Below are 16,811 nucleotides of genomic sequence, written 5' to 3' on the forward strand. Positions count from 1 at the left end.
AAAAATTGGAAAGTAATCTGCCACAAATTGACCTAGACCAACATTTTACACTGTCTTCCACAATAAATATGAAATTATGACATCAATAATAATATTCCATACACAAAAAATTAAAAGAGGAGCAGCTCATATACTTCTCTCAGCTATGAGCAGGCAATGAATTCTTAACGAAACAAGAGATAGAGCCAATTACAAAAGATAAAATAGATAATTTTGATTACATGGAATTGAAAAGCTTCTGCACAAACAAATTTAACACATCTGGGAAGTAACAGACTTTGAAAAAATATTTGTATTAAATATCTGTGATAAAGATTTGCTATTCAAGCATTATAGACAACTATAAGAAATATATGAGACCAAAAGACATTCCCCAATAGTGAAGACAAGTCAATAAACATTTATTAGGATCCTTCTATGTATCAAATACTGTGCCAAATGCACAAAAATATACAAAGCAGGGTAAAGGACAGTTCCTGCTCTCAATGTAATAGGGGATTACACCTATTTACAAACAAGAAATGCACAAGATAAATTGTAGGTAACCAAAAAAGGGGAGGAGGGACTCTTATGGGAAGTGGAGAAAGGTTTCTTGCAGAAAAAAGTGGGATTTTAGCTGATACTTGAAGGAAGCTAGAGAAGCCAAGTGAGGAGTAGCAAGGAAGTCAGTGTTACTGGATCATAAGCAAACAGTTATCTTATGGGTTTTTTGGTTTGTTTTTTTTTTTTTGCATGGCAATGGGGTTGAGTGACTAGCTCAAGGTCACACAGCTAGGTAATTTTTAAGTGTCTAAGGCTGTATTTGAACTCAGGTCGTCCTGACTCCAGAGCTGGTGCTCCATTCACTGTGCCACCTAGCTGCCTGAAAACAGTTATCAAAAGAAGAGTGATAAGATTATTAACAACCATATGAAGAATGCTACAAATCATTAATAAGAGTAAGTAAAATCAAAACAATTTTCCCCCTCAAAAACTAACAAAGAAGGCAAGAGATGAAAAATAGGGTTGATGGGATGTGGAAAGGCAGACACACTAATGCATTATTAATGGAGCCATGAATTAGTACAACCATTTTAAAAACAGATTTGGAATCAGGTGAATAAAGTGACTAAAATGTCCAAATCCTTTGACTCAGTGATTCCACAATTAGGCTTATTTCCCTAGAAGGTCATTGATGAGAAGCAAGTTCCCATACACAACAGAATATTTATAGTAGCACTTGATGTGGTAGCAAAGAATTGGAAACAAAGTAGATGTCCATTGATTGGAAAATGGCTAAATAAATTGTGGTACATAAATGTAATGTAATATCACTGTAAGAAAAGATAAACATGTTGAATACACAAAAGTATAGAAAGACATAAAATGATGCATTGTGGAGGAAGCTAAGCCAGGAAAAAAAAAGACTACAGCAACATAATTGAAAAAAAAAGCACCATGAAAATGGTTGAAACTGATCTTTGTGAAATGATAAAGAATATTCTCAATCCCTAAAGAAGAGCAATCAAAAGACCCTCTCCTCTCCTTGTTCCTTTGAAAAAGGGTGGGGGTGGGGTCCACAGGTGTGGAACATTCTCATAATATCTTAAAAAGACATGTTTATATTGGTTTGTTAGATTTTTTTCTCTTTATTATCTTCTGAAAAATCTTTGTTATAAGGCATGATTTTTTTTGGGGGGGGAGAGAGTTATAGGGAGAAACATAAGCAATGTAAAAACAAAGGATATAAGTAAAGCTCTCATTTAAAAAGAAGGATTCCTTTTCCCTTTTCTGATGGGTCTCCTTCCCCCACCCCTTACCTTAGAGACCTATACAGTGTAACTTATAATGGTTCCTATAAGGGGAAAGGTAAGAATAAACTCTTACCTTCTTCCCCATCAATTATCAGAGTAGCTTTGTCTTTCATCAGCATCTACCAGTCTACTCTCTCTGCCCAATTATCTCTAAGGGCTCACTAACTCAAGCAGTGGGACAACTGAGCTAGTTGTGCTAGTCAGTCAATGGACATGAATTAAGTCTTTAAGTATTAAAGCATTGTGCTGGGGTTATAAATAGAAATGAAAACTAAGACAATACCTGACTTCAAGGAACTTACAATCTATTAGGTGAAGGCAAAACACAAAAGGAAGCTGAAAGAGGGTATGTGGGGGAGAAAATACTGGGGAGGTAACAGTAACATGGGGGTGATGATCAATCTTAATGGACTTGCTTATTCAATCAATGCAATAATCAAGGACAATTTCAGAGAACCTGAGACAGAGAATACCATCATCTGTATCCAGAGAAAGAACTGTGGAGTTTAAAGAAAGACCAAAGTCTATTACCTTCAATTTTTTTAAAAGTGTTTTATGTTTTCTCTCAACACATTCAGTTTCGATCAATGTATAGCATGGAAACAAAGATTATCAGACTGCCTTTTGTGGGGGGATGGGGGAGGGAAGGGAGGATGGGGAAAAATTGTAAAATTCAAAACCCTACAAAAATGATAGGGAGAAACTACTGTTGTATATAATTGGAAAACAAATAAAATATTAAAGAAATAAAAAAAGAAAATACTGGGGAGGGGGAAGGTATCTGGTACAGGAGCATGATGCAGAAGTCCAAAAGCAGTGTAGCTGATGGGAAATAGGATACAGCAATTTTTCCCTTTAGGAGTCAGACTACCTCTTGGCTATTTCTATCTTCTTTTATAGTTGGGTCCTAGAGTTGTACTGAGCACACAAAGTCACCTTAGGTGACTGTAAGAACATGCACTCATCTTATTTGACCAGTGGAGCATTCTGCTCCAGCCTGGTTCCCAAACTGCCCCTCACACTAATAAGTTGAGTCCTCAGTGGGTGGTTGACTACTTCTTCCTTCAGAATTCTAGGAATAACTCTGAGAAGTCAAGGGCCATTTCTAGTTACTCAAGAGCTTCCATCTGGTGTGTCCCTCCTTCCTCATCACATATTATCAATTATCCAGCCAAAGGTAATTAGCTCTTGGAAAAGGGTATTTATTTAGCAGGTATAAGATCAGTTGTCATAGAAACAATTTCTTTTAAAATCTAGGTCATACTTTGCTTCAACCCTTGCAAGGTTCCTGGGGAGAATGGGTTCAGGCTTAGAAAAAACATGGGGCAAAGGAGTATCTCATAGCTCTTGGTTGTTGAAAATCCCTTTCCCCCTTTGTTACTTCCTTCTGAAATCTCCTTTAGAACATGTTCTTTCTATTGGGCTCTTAGCATTTGTGACAACTCCCCCTCCCCCCCACCATAAAGCTTCCTTTCTTGGTAGTCAGTCAATGGATATTATTATCCTAAATCCTCAATGCAGCAGTTGCCATTAACCATTGCTATTCTTGGTATATTGTGACAGTACCAACTGGAAGTTTGTACTTTTGACTTTTCAAAGTTCATCAGGTCATCCTTTGGGTGGTAGTGTGCATAGGGGGTATGGAGTGAGTGGTGAGGAAACAGAGACTGTCTTCTCTCTCCTTAAGCAATTTCCTCTGAAGGTTTTGGCTGGGGTTCCCTGACCACTGAATTGGTCTGCTACTGGAATCTAGATTTTGAACTGACTCACTATTTTAACCAATCTTCATAGAGTGTGACTGACTTTCTTCAACTAACCACAAGACATTCCCTGTCTGTTATAGGCTTTCCTTCAATTCTTGCTGTATGGAGTTTGTACCTTTGATTGATTGATTCAATGGAGTTCTATAGGAATTTGATCACATTAAGTTTACATCTTTGATTTATTCTATAACTTAATCAAGTAGGTGTCCCATTTGATAAAGGCATTAGGGTGCAGAGCACCTTACTAATTACATAAATTAGGGTTGAAGGAGAGGGTTAACCCTCTTTCCTCAAGATTCTATTTCCCACTCATGGCTAGCTTAGAGTGAAAACATACACCAAGCAAATGCACTCCCTTCCCCAGCATCCTGCTCATGTCAGCATCCCTCTAGAATATATGGCAGTTGGGGAAGAGTGTTGGAAAGGCACTCTGCTCCTTTCTATTTGCCCTTCTGCCTTTTACCTTCCTCTGGGACTATTGGGGTGAGTTATGTAAGCTGACCTGAGTTACTACTTGAAGAAAGGGGTGGAGTGGTAGACTCCTTCCACTGCTGGCATTTAAGATTCAGAGATATAGAGGCAGCCAAGACCCAATGGTAAAGATTCATGTCCCTGATACATAAGATTCTATAATTTTAAGATTCTAAGGTTTAGTATTCTAATTTGTCTTGGAGTTAAAAGGCAACCTATTCCAGACTCAAGTTCTTTGAGAGTTTGTTTCCTCATCTGTAAAATGGGGCTAATAATACATGTTTTAATTACCTCATAAGGTGATGTGAGGATCCATAAAGCAAATGTCTGTATACAGTATAGTGCTTGGCAAACTCTAAGGCTACATATTAAATGGCTAATTATTAATATTCTAAGGTTCTAATTTCTAAGATTCTGTTATTCTAAGGTTCCACAATTCTATGAGCTCAAAATTCCCCTGCTTGGACCTTCATAAGGCTTTGCCATAATTGCCAGAGACAGATCATAAAGTATCCCCAGGCAAGACCAGGCTTCTTAATATACTGCTCCAGTCACTGTGCCTTTTTCCCTGCTGTCCGCTTGGCTTTTAATAACAGTTTAATGAAAAATCCAGAATTAATTGGAAGTGGCACCAGACACTCTTGGGGCCCACTGCAGGCTTCTTGACATCCATGTTTTATAAACCATGTGCCAGAGTGAGTTTGCTGTTCCCAATCCCTGAGGACAATGAGTCAGATGGGAGGAGAGCAGGGACCAGGGGGGAAAGGGAAATGCTGAGCCCTGACATGGTGGCTGAATCCTTAGATGTAGCAAGGAGATGTTCCTTCCTATAGTCATTCCTTCTCTGAGTCCCTGCTGGGGACCTCCTCCTCTGCCCAGGTTAAGAGTGAGACAGAGATGAACAAAGCATACTCTAGAAGTCATCTTATCCATTATCATCATTCTACAAAAGGGGAGACTCAGAAAGGCCAAATCATTTGCTTTAAGTCTTTGATTTTTCTGCTGCGAAGGTAGAGGATTCAAAATGTTTTTTGTTAATTTTTTTAAGGCAAGGGTTAACTGACTCGCCCAGGGTCATACAGCTAGGAAATGTCTGAAATACGATTTAAACTCTTCCTCCTGATTCCAGGGGCAGTTCTCTGTACACTATGGTGTCACCTAACCATTCCTTATTGGTTCTTTTTCCTTTGTTTAAGAATAGGAGAAAGCTGAAAATGGTTGAGGAAGAGGCAGGGGAGGAAAGGATCCAATGGAGAGGGAGAGATTGGTCTTGGGAGAGAAAGGAAGGTTATTGGGGCACTTTCTCTGAGTAGCGAGTTCAGAAGAAGAGATCCAATTGCCCAAGTGGAGGGGTAAGCCTTGGCAAGATATCTTTTCCTCTAAGACACTACCATCAACAGCAGTAGAGAATGCTGATTTAAGTACCATCCATATCAATAACAAAATCAACAAATTATTTATTTATCTCAATAGATACAGAAAAAGCTTTTGACAAAATACAGCACCCATTCCTATTAAAAAGACTCGACAGCATAGCAATAAATTGAACTTTCCTTAAAATGATAAGCGTTATTTATTGAAAAGCATCAGCAAGCATTATCTATAATGGGGACAAGCTAGAAGCCTTCCCAGTACAATCTGGGGTGAAGCAAGGATGATTATTATTAACTCTATTATTTGATATTATACTAGAAATGTTAGCTATTGCAATAAGAGAAGAAAAGTAAATTAAAGGAATTAGAATAGGCAATGAGGAAACAAAATTATCACTTTGCAGATGATATGATGTTATGCTTAGAAAATTCTAGAGAATCAATTGAAAATCTATTTAAAATTATTAACAATTTTAGTAAAGTGGTAGGATACAAAATAAACCCACACAAAGCATCAACATTTCTATATATTACCAACAAAGTCCAGCAGAAAGAGATAGAAAGGTAATTGTAAATAATAGGAAATACTTGGGACTCTACCTGCTAAGACAAACCCAGGAATTATATGAACAAGACTACAAAACACTTTTTTACACAAATAAAGTCAGATATAAACAACTGGAAAATATTAATAGTTCGTGGGTAGACTGAACCAATATCATATGATGATAATTCTTCCTAAATTAATCTATTTATTCAGTGCCATCCCATTTAACTATCAAAATTATTTTATAGACCTAGAAAAACAAGAACAAAAGCTGAAGGATATCAAGAAATTCAATGAAAAAATGCAAAAGAAGGTGAGCAAGTCATACCATATTTCAAATTGTTTTAAAAAACTGTAATTATCAAAACAATCTAGTATTGACTAGGAAATAGAATGATGGATCAGTGGAATAGATTAGGTACAAATTCCATTACAATAAATTACCATAGTAAACTGCTGGGAAAACTGGAAATCAGTATAGCAGAAATTAGGTATACATCAACATCTCACATCATATATAAAGTTAAGGTCAAAATGGGATCATGATTTACACATAAAAGATGATAAGCAACACAAGAGAGCAAAAATAGTTTATCTGTCAGATTTATGAATAACGGAAGAATTTAGGACTAAAGAAGCTATAGAGAGCATTACAAAATGTAAAATAAATAATTTTAATTAAATAAAATTAAAAAACTTTTTGCACAAGTGTATAGAGCATGGCCCTGGAGTCTGGAACACCTAAGTCTGGTCATAAGACACTTACTAGTTATGTGATCCTGGGAAAGTTGCTTTACCCTAACTGCCTTTTAAAAAAAGTTTTTGCACAAACAATATCAATACAATCAAAATTAAAATGAAAACAAAAAATTGGGGAAAATTTTTTACAAGTATCTTTGATAAAGGTGTCATTTACCAAATATAAAGAGCACTGAGGTAAATTTATAAAAATACAAGTTATTCTTCAATTGATAAATAGTAAAAGGATATGAACAGGCAGTTTTCAGACAAAGAAGTCAAAACTATCTACAGTCAAATAAAAAAATTCTGTAAATCACTATTAGAGAAATGCAAATTGAAATATTTCTAAGGAACCACCTCAAATCTATCAAATTTGTTAATATGACAAAAAAGGGAAAATGTTGGATGTTTGATAGGGGTGTGGGAAAATTGGGACACTAATGCACTGTGAGTGAAGTTGTAAACTGATCCAATTGTTCTGGAGAAGCCAAAGGGCTCTAAAACTGTGCATAATCTTTGATTTAGCACTACAACTGGTGGGTCTTTATTCCAAAGACATCAAAAAAAAAAAAGGAAAAGGAACTATTTATACAAAAATATTTATAAAAGCTTTTTTGTGGTGGCTAAGAAGTGGAAATTGAAGGGATGCTTATCAGTTGGAGATTGAATAAACAAATTGTGATATATGATTATAATGGAATATTATTGTAATATAAGAAAATAGATGATTTCAGAATAACTTAGAAAGTTATTCCCTCTGCTACAGAGGGCAGTGAACAGATTCAGGAGATACTGTATACCTTGTATATAGTAACAATATTGTTTTATGCAGAACTGTGGAAAGACTTAGTTATTTTCAGCAATACAATCATCTAAGACAATCCCAAAAGACTAATGATGAAACATACTTTCTTCTTCCAGAGAAAGAACTGATATTGTTTGAATACAGATTGAAGCATGCTATTTTTCACTTTCTTTCATTTTGTCCTTTTATTCAAGTTTTCTTGTATAAAATGATTAATATGGAAATATTAAACATAATTGCACATGTATAACCTATATCTGATTGCTTTCTATCATGGGGGGGAAGGGAGAGGGGAATAAAATTTGGAATTCAAAACTTTAAATAAAAATGTTAAAAAAAATAAAGAACCATTCGTGTTCAGAGTACTATGCTAATATAATGGAGATGGTGGGAAGTTATAGCCTGGTCAAAGAATAATACATAGACACAGGTAACCTATACATAGCATCACTTGTCAAGGTATGGTACCGAACTGATGTCATTTCTCAAGCTAAACTGCCAAGCATTTAATCTGCAGAGAGTGCAACTTCAATGGACTGGTCACAGCATTGGAATATTAAATGTATATTTACCTAAAAGGCTTTTTTAATGGAGAACTCACACAAGGCAAGTACTCGAAGGGAGGTCAGGAGGAAGCAATACAAGGACACTCTCAAGGTCTTTCTAAGAACTTTGGAATCAATTATATGACAAGAAAGACACTGGCAAAGGACCACTTAGCATGGTATGCTTTCATCAAGGCAGGTGTGCTCTACGAGCTAAGTAGAATTTCTGTAGCTCCAAAGAAAAACAAGATGCACAAATTTATAGACATTTCCACTTTAAATATTCATGTGGACTATTTGTGCCTGACCTGTGATAGACCCTCTGAAGCTAATATTGGTCTGATCAGCCAGTTGGACACATTGTACCTTGACCCCTACATAAGTGATGTCATTTTGATACTCTGAAAATGAAGGATAACAACCAATGTAATAAGAGGCATTGGGGCCATTTTTGTTGGAGAACCAGTCTCAGAGTTAGGAACAATAATGATTAATAGCTAGTACTGATAAAGAAGTTTAAGTTTCTCAAAACACTTTGCAAATATCACATTTAATCTTCACAATAACTGCATCATCTTTTCATTTTTTTATCCATTTATTTATTTGTTCATTCATTCATTCATTTTTATAGATGAGGGGGCAGAAGCAAACAGAAGTTGTTTCATTTGCTCAAAGAACACCTAGCAAGAAAATGTCAAACTTGAATTCAGATCTCCCTGACAAAGTACAGAATTCTATTTACTGCATCACACCTAGCCACCTAGGGAGACCTGTATTCAAGTGTCATCTCTGCCATATGCTGGCTATATGACATGACCTCAGGCAAGTCCCCAGGTCTCTCTAAGACACAAATGTGTCTATCTCTATCTGTGGAGGGAGTTTCCTTTTGGGTAGTTCCTTATACTAATGAAAGTACAGATTAGGTCTCCCAAAGTCATATGATATGTTCAGTAGAAAGGTGTAAAGTAAAAATTTACTTCACTTTACACTTTTGGATTTGCTTGTTTTTTGACAAGTTTTTTTTTTTTTTGTTGGCAAGGCAAATGGGGTTAAGTGGCTTGCCCAAGGCCACACAGCTAGGTAATTATTAAGGGTCTGAGGCCATATTTGAACTCAGGTCCTCCTGACTCCAGGGCCGGTGCTCTATCCTAGCTGTCCAGGTTTGTTTGTTTTTTAAGAATGGTGCTCCCTATTTTGCCCATGCTGGAAATGAAAGGAGCATTTATGGATCTAATCCTAATACTGATTGGTACAGAAACTTTAGTCTGCCTTGTTTTTCTGACCTGGGCTGGTCTATACCTCCTTGGGCAACCTGAAGGCCTTCTGCTCTCAGAGGTTTGCTGTATTGGTTCTATATTTAGCTTAGACACCCAATGAACTTGATCCTTTGATTCAAAACTCCTGAACTCAAACAAGCCATCAGATCTCAACCTCTCCCAGAAACAGAGATTATGGGCATGCACCACCTCCTGGCCCTACCTCACGTCTGTAAAAGGATGATTTGTGAACATTTTTCCCCATAAGTCTTCTCATTATGTTTCATTGTAATGACTCTGGGTTTTTTAAAGCCAGGCTAACAGAGTTCAAATTTTGTCAGATTCTACCATGAGTATGCTCTTGAAACCAGATCTGTTTTGAAGGATTAGTCTAGTTCAGTGTAGAAAGGTTCAATAAAGCAAACCTAGTGACTGGCCACTAGGTAATGAATTCTTTGGCTATGGTAATCCACAAAACAAAGAAAAAAAAGTCCTCAATTCTTTTGGGCCATCTGCTTCTGTAAAGATGGTGGCAGAGTAGCAGAAATGAAGACAGATGGTGCTAAGAATCACAGAGTTTTTAGATCATCTATAAATATTAACTTAACCATTGGGACTCAAAATACGAGATCCTCACATTGGTTCAGCAGACAATGGATTGATCCACCACTGGAAGAACTGAATCAAATAATTTTTGGGGATTCTTGGTGTAAATGAAAACAGGTGATTTAAGGAAGTTGAAACTCAATGGAAGGATGTCTCACAAGTAATCCTGGGAGAGGTGAGGCTGATTTGTCATATGCCCAAAGGCAACCACAAATATTATTATTTGTATTCCCAGAGCCTAACAGGGTTTGTCATATACTAAACCCTTAATAAATACTTTTAAATTTATTTTTTCATGGGACATTTGGTCATCTGCCATTGCAATGCTCGTAATAAGTGTAAGCAAAAAAATCAGCATGAAGATAATTGCAGCTTATTTTCCAACAGCTGTTGCAGAGGATGAAGTTGTAAAGAAATTCTATTAAGAACTTGATAATATACTCTAAAGTAAATCAACATATGCTTTAATACTTAGAGGTTTCAGTGAGAAGGTGGGAATAGGGGAAGATACCAAAAAAATATGGAAAATATGGATCAGGATCAAGAGACAAAAGAGAACAACATAGACTATGTGGAAGTCCCTCTGGATATACATAAACAAAAATATATATATATATATATATATATATATATATATATAATACTTTATAAACAGAGAGAGTGAGATGGGGGAAGAAGAAGAGGAGCAGAGATAAGAATTTGGGGATATCATGATCTAAAAGAATCAACATTTTGAGTCACACGAAGGACAACAGAGAGGCTTATAGTACAGGGGTGGGGGTGTGGAGAGGGAGACCATAGGCAGCAGTACAATAGCAGTAAAATATTGTGTTCAAAAAGATAAAAGGAGTTGAGCTAATTATGTAGTGAGAGCAAGAGATAATGGACCACCCATGTACTCCATTAAGCATTGATACTCACATAATAGTAAGTGATTTGGAGAGGATAAATCTGTGGGAGGTTTATGGGGGAATAAGGATAAAAGTGCTATGCCAGAGAAAGGAGACATTATATTCTACTATGTGTGATCTTGAGTAAGTCACTTCCTTTGTGCCTCAGTTTCCTCTTCTGCATAATGTGATTGGATTAGTTTATCTCTACTAAAGATCAGATAGAGATCATCTCCCAGTTCTAAATCGATGATTTTATGGTTCCTTTCAAATGAATATTAATGTGAATTTGTTAATGCATACCACCAATGACTATGATAGTTTGTGGCTTCCTTTTCTAGAGATATCTGTATTCCCATAGGGCACCTAGACATCTTTAAGAAAAGACCCATGAAAAGTGAATCTGTATGGAACTGTGAAATAGTCCAATTATTCTGCAAAGTGTAGGCTGACAGGTGATACAGATCTTGAATTAGAAAGATGCGTCTTCCTGAGTTCAAATTTGGCCTTGCTCACTTAATAACTTTGTGATCCTGGGCAAATCACTTAACTATGTTTGCTTCAGTTTCCTCCTTTTATAAAATGGATGGAGAAGAAAATGGCAAACTACTCCAGAATCTTTGATAAGAAAACCAAGCAAGAAGAGTCTGATATGACTGAAAAAAAATGACAGAAAGCATTTGGTACTATACCTCCCAAGTCATTAAACCATGCATCTCCTCTGACCCAGGATTTTGCCACCAGGCATTACTCTCCAAAGAAATCAAAGACAATGAGAAAGGATCCATTTGTACAGAAATCGACATGGCAATACTTTCTGTTGTAGTTGACATTGGGAAACAAAGCAGATGCTTTGGGGCATGGCTGAACAAATGATAGTATAGTACTTTGATGGAATATTATTACATTGAAGTTGCCAAAAGGAAGAGATTCAAAGATACTGAGAAAGATGTGTATGAACTGATACAGAGTGAAGTGAGCAGAACCAGGAGAACCAGTTATATGATGACAGCAGTAAGGTAAAGAAAAACAAACTCTGAAAGACTTAAGAAGAATGATACTAGGGTTTCAGAAGGCTGATGGTAAACCATTGCTTCTCACCTTTTGCTGGAGTGAGTAAAGAAGGGAAGCATCAGGGTATGGATGTTTTACTAGACTAATCTTATTTATTATAAGGGAGAGTTTTCTCTCTGTCTCTGTCTCTCTGTATGTGTGTATCCTCTGACACACACCTATACACATCACTTAGAACTGAGAAGAATATGATTGCAATAAAAAAAAAAGACAAGTAAGAAAGGAGCACCAATGAAACTACGGAAGAGATGAAGGAGAGAACAAAAGGAAGTCAGAAGGTGGCGGGATTAGTAGAGCAGTGTTGGCACTCTTGTGTTGTCTAATACACACTTGAAAAGAGAAAGCCATCTACATAATAGAGATTTGTGATTCAACTGCAACCTTCACTTTTTGTTCTTTGAATCTGGAAATGTTTGCTTGTTACACTTTCATTTAAAAACAATTTAAAAATGAAGTTATTATAGAAGAATTTCAAGGCCCTGGGCAGACAGAGGGGGCAGAGATAAGATATTGTTCTTCAAAGACATCTCCTCTTTAGTGAACAAGGAAGGTGTCTCTTGCTCCCCTGGGTCTCCTACCTGTCTGACAACTTCTCAGTCTCTCCTTTGTTTGATCTGCTTCTGGATCATGTTCATTAACTGTGGGTATTCCCTACAGGTCTGTTTTTACTCTCTTCTCTTCTCCTTTTATACCATATCAACTCCCATGGATTTAAGTATCATCTCTATGCAAATGATTCTCAAATCTATTTATCTAGCCCTAATCTCTATTGTGATGTTTAAAAAATTCAAGAGGCATAGTTTCTGGGTAATTAACCATTTTATTAATAATGCTAGCATATTACCAATAAAATGGGTCAGTGAGGCAATTGAATGTCAAAGACAAATTGTGGCCGATGGGCTCACAGTATATGCTTTTGGAAGAGTGGATGTTCCTGAGGGTGGCAATCAACTCTCATTGGTTAACAATTAATGAGAAAGAATGAATATTAGATTGAGAGGTTGACCTATTCTAATGATGGGCTGAGGGGAAAATGTCATTTACTTCTAAATTGCCCAGGCTTGGGTAATCTAATCAAAGAATTCATGCCCACCTAAACCGGAATAGAACACAATGGGTTTCCCCACCTTAGATTAAATTCCTTACAAGAAGGGGTGGAGTCTGACTAAGACTGGGGAGAAAGTTAATTCAGTCTCATTACCAGCAAAATCCTTCAAAAACTGAGTCTTAAAATAAGGACTTTAGAAAAAGGGGAACTCTGGATCTCTTCAAATCATTGGTTGTTAATAACCATTTCTTTCCCTCGCCTGATTTTAGTTTCACTTCTCTACCTATTGGACTTCCTGCATTTGGATATCCTATAGACATATTCTCCCATCACACTGTGAGTTATTTTTAATGTGATTTTTCTTTTTTTTTTATCTACATGTAAAGATAGTTTTCTAAGGCAATTTATTTTATTTTATTTTATTTTATTTTTTTAAGGTTTTTTTTCTTGCAAGGCAAATGGGGTTAAGTGGCTTGCCCAAGGCCACAAAACTAAGTAATTATTAAGTGTCTGAGGTCAAATTTGAACTCAGGTACTCCTGACTTCAAGGCTGGTGCTCTTTTCCACTGCACCACCTAGCCACCCCTAAAGATAATTTTCAACACTCATTTTTTGTTCAGATTTTGAGTTCCACATTTTTCTCCCCTCCTTCCCTTTCCTCCCTACTTCTCTTGATGAGTAACATATTTCCATATTATAGACTCTGAGTTCTTATAGAGCAGGGGCTGATTTTTGGGGGGAGAGAGGGGAAGGCTTGCCTCTCTCTATGTATCTTTGGAACTTCCCACAATTCTAAACCTATAGTAAGGGCTTAATAAATATTAGCTGTCTGGCTGACTTCTTAAACTCAACATGTCCAAAATCAAATTTAGACTTGCGTTCATACCCTCTTCTGGATTTCAAAGGCATCACAAGTGCTCAAATCACCCAGACTTGCACCCTAAGGACCCACACCCAAACCCTTATTTGCATGTATCACACATTTCCAACATGATTCTGCAGTTTTTACTTTCATAGTATTTCTAAAACATTTACCTTCTCTCCTTTGACAGTGCCATCACCCCAGTCCATCTCATATCTAGATTATTGCAATAGCTTGTTGTTCTCCCTAACTAAAGACTCTCCCCTCACTGCAATCCATCATCCACTCATTTATCAGTGTGATCTCCCTAAATTATAGGTCAGACCATGTCATTCACCTAGTCTGTAAACTCCACTGGCTATTACTCCAAGGATCAAATATAAAATCCTGTTTGGCTTTTAAAGCCCTTTAAAAACCTGGCTCCTTCCTACCTTTCCAGTCATCTTACACCTCACTCCCCTCCAGGAACTCTACAATGCAAGAACATCAGCTTTCTTTGTTTTGTTTTTTTTTTTTCTGGAAAAAAACCCATTATCTCTGAACTGTGAATTTTCATGCACTAAACCTTTTGCCGGGAATCTTTTCCCTCCTCACTTCTGCCTCCTGGTTTCACTTGCTTCTATCTAGACTCATCAAATCCTACCTTTAGCAAGAGGCCCTTCCCAATTCCTCCACTCCCTCCTTTCCCATTTTGAGACTATTTTCCACTTATACTCTGCTATGATTGCCTGTTGTCTCCACTATTAGAATGTGAGCTCCTTGGGGTCAGAGATCATTTTTATTTTTGTTTTTTTAAAGTATTCTTTGTAACCCCAGCAGTGTTAGGTATAGTAAGTGTTTAATAAACATTAACTTTTTTTTTTTTAACTTAGGCCTGTTTAAGGGATGGATAGACAGATATGCTGTTAAATCAGGGGATTGGACACTAGATGATTCCCTTAAGTTTCTTCCAGCCCTAAATCTATAATCTTATGGAAGAAACATGATTGGGCCTGGGCTTAGTCTTAGAAAAACATGATGTTTGAAATTATCAAAGAAACTGAAATCACCAGCATGAGACCCTCAAATAAGAAGTGAAAGGGTCAATCTTACAGGTTCAGTTCCCTCATTTTATGAAAGAGAGAACTGAAGCCCAATAGGTTAAATGAATTGACCAAGGTCACAGCAGTATTAAAATAGTCAAGTGACTCAGTGGAAAGCTGAGTCTGGAGTCGGGGAGATCAGAGTTCAGATCAGACATCTTGGGGTGGCTGGGTGGCACAGTGGATAGAGCACTGGCCCTGGAGTCAGGAGGACCTGAGTTCAAATCCGACCTCAGACACTTAATAATTACCTAGCTGTGTGGCCTTGGGCAAGGCACTTAATCCCATTGCCTTGCAAAAAAACCCTAACCCCCCCCCAACCTCCCCCCCCCCAAAACAGATCAGACATCCTCCACTTACTAGCTATATGACCTTGGATAAGTCACTTAATTTCTGCTTGCCATGATCCACTGGAGAAGGGAATGGCAAAGCATTCTAGTATCTTTGCCAAGAAAAGCTCATGGACAATCATTGGCAAGCTATATGGTCCACTAGGTAATGTTGCTTGTCTTTCTTTTTCAAAGAGGACCATTTCAATAGGAAGGTGATACTATTACATGCAAGTGAATCGGATTTAAGGGAGGGATGGCACACAACTGAGCAATAGCAAAACAAAGGCATCAGGAGGCAGAAATGGTATTCTAGCCCAAGGCTTCCAGCTTTAAATATGGTTCATGGCTCATTTTCCTCTTTGCCACCCAAGCCTTGCAGGGAATATGCCTTCCATTCTCCCAGAGAAGTATAGTTATAAGCTGAGTTTGGGGTGGGGGGGTGGGGCAAGTTTGCCATTTTATGCTGCTAAATCCTGCAGCTTTTACTTTTACACCATTTCTTATAGGTTTATACATAATAGATTAAAGCGAATAAAAATATTTATCCTATTTTTATTATTTTTTTTAAAACATCACCTATATTTCCAAGCATAGCCCTTTTCTCTTCCCTATACATCTGATAGACAATCCCTGTAACAAAGATTTAAAAAAAAAAGAAAGAAAAACAGGTTGAACATTCTTTATCAGGGAAAAAAATTGTTTGACCTGGACAGGATATTCAAGGTCCAATGTTGACCAGCCCGGAGGGAGGGAGTGTCTAGAAGACAACAATCACCTGATGCCTCTTTATAGGTACTAGAACCTATAAAAGAATCTCTCGGGGACACATGTGACTTTCCTGGGAACTCCTCTGTCTTGTCTCTCTCCCTTATGAACACCCATGACCTAGGACGGAGTTTCATTTCAATTAAATGTATTGTATTAAGTAACGAGAACTTTCTGAACCTTGCTTTCCTCACCTGTAAAACTGAGGGGTGTTGGACTAGATGCCCTCTAAGGTCTCTGCCAGTTTTATTACATAGCCGTCAAGCTTGTGGTTTTAGATGGAGGATCAGGGGATCTCTGGGCAAGATTCTCTTTTGCCATCCTCAGTTTTTCTCGCCTGTAAAATGAAGGGCTTGACTTAGGTGTTTGTAGGGGCCCTCCTGGGGAGGACTTCTTTGGGCCATCCGGCTCTGTTCGGATGCTCTAGGGCCCCTTCTTGCCCTGCCTTCTTCCACCTTCGGTGGTCCAGTTCTCCTCGGGGCATTCTCTCTGGGTGGCTTCCCAGCTTGAGAGTTTTGCGGCATCTGGGCAGGCCGCTTTTGTCTCTGGGCAAGCCTGGTTCTGGGAGCAGCAGAGCCCCGTTCCCTTCCCCAGCCCAGCCCAGCCCAGCCCCAGCCCTGCCGGGATCTCTGCCCCCGCCCCCGCCCCCGCCCCATCAGGGAGGCCCCGGGCCCGGAATGCCGAGAGGAGGGCCGCGGAGCCGGCCAGGCGCGCCCGGACAGGTTGGGCGGCATCGGGGGCGAAGACCGGCCTGGCCTGCCCGGGCCTGTGGCGGCGGCGGCGGCGGCGGCGGGGGGCGTCGAGGGGCCTCGGCCGCCTCACCGGGCTGCCGGGCCGGGCCCTGCGGGGGCCCCGGGA

The sequence above is a fragment of the Macrotis lagotis genome, chromosome X (assembly GCF_037893015.1).
Source record: "Macrotis lagotis isolate mMagLag1 chromosome X, bilby.v1.9.chrom.fasta, whole genome shotgun sequence".
Lineage (NCBI taxonomy): Eukaryota > Metazoa > Chordata > Mammalia > Peramelemorphia > Peramelidae > Macrotis > Macrotis lagotis.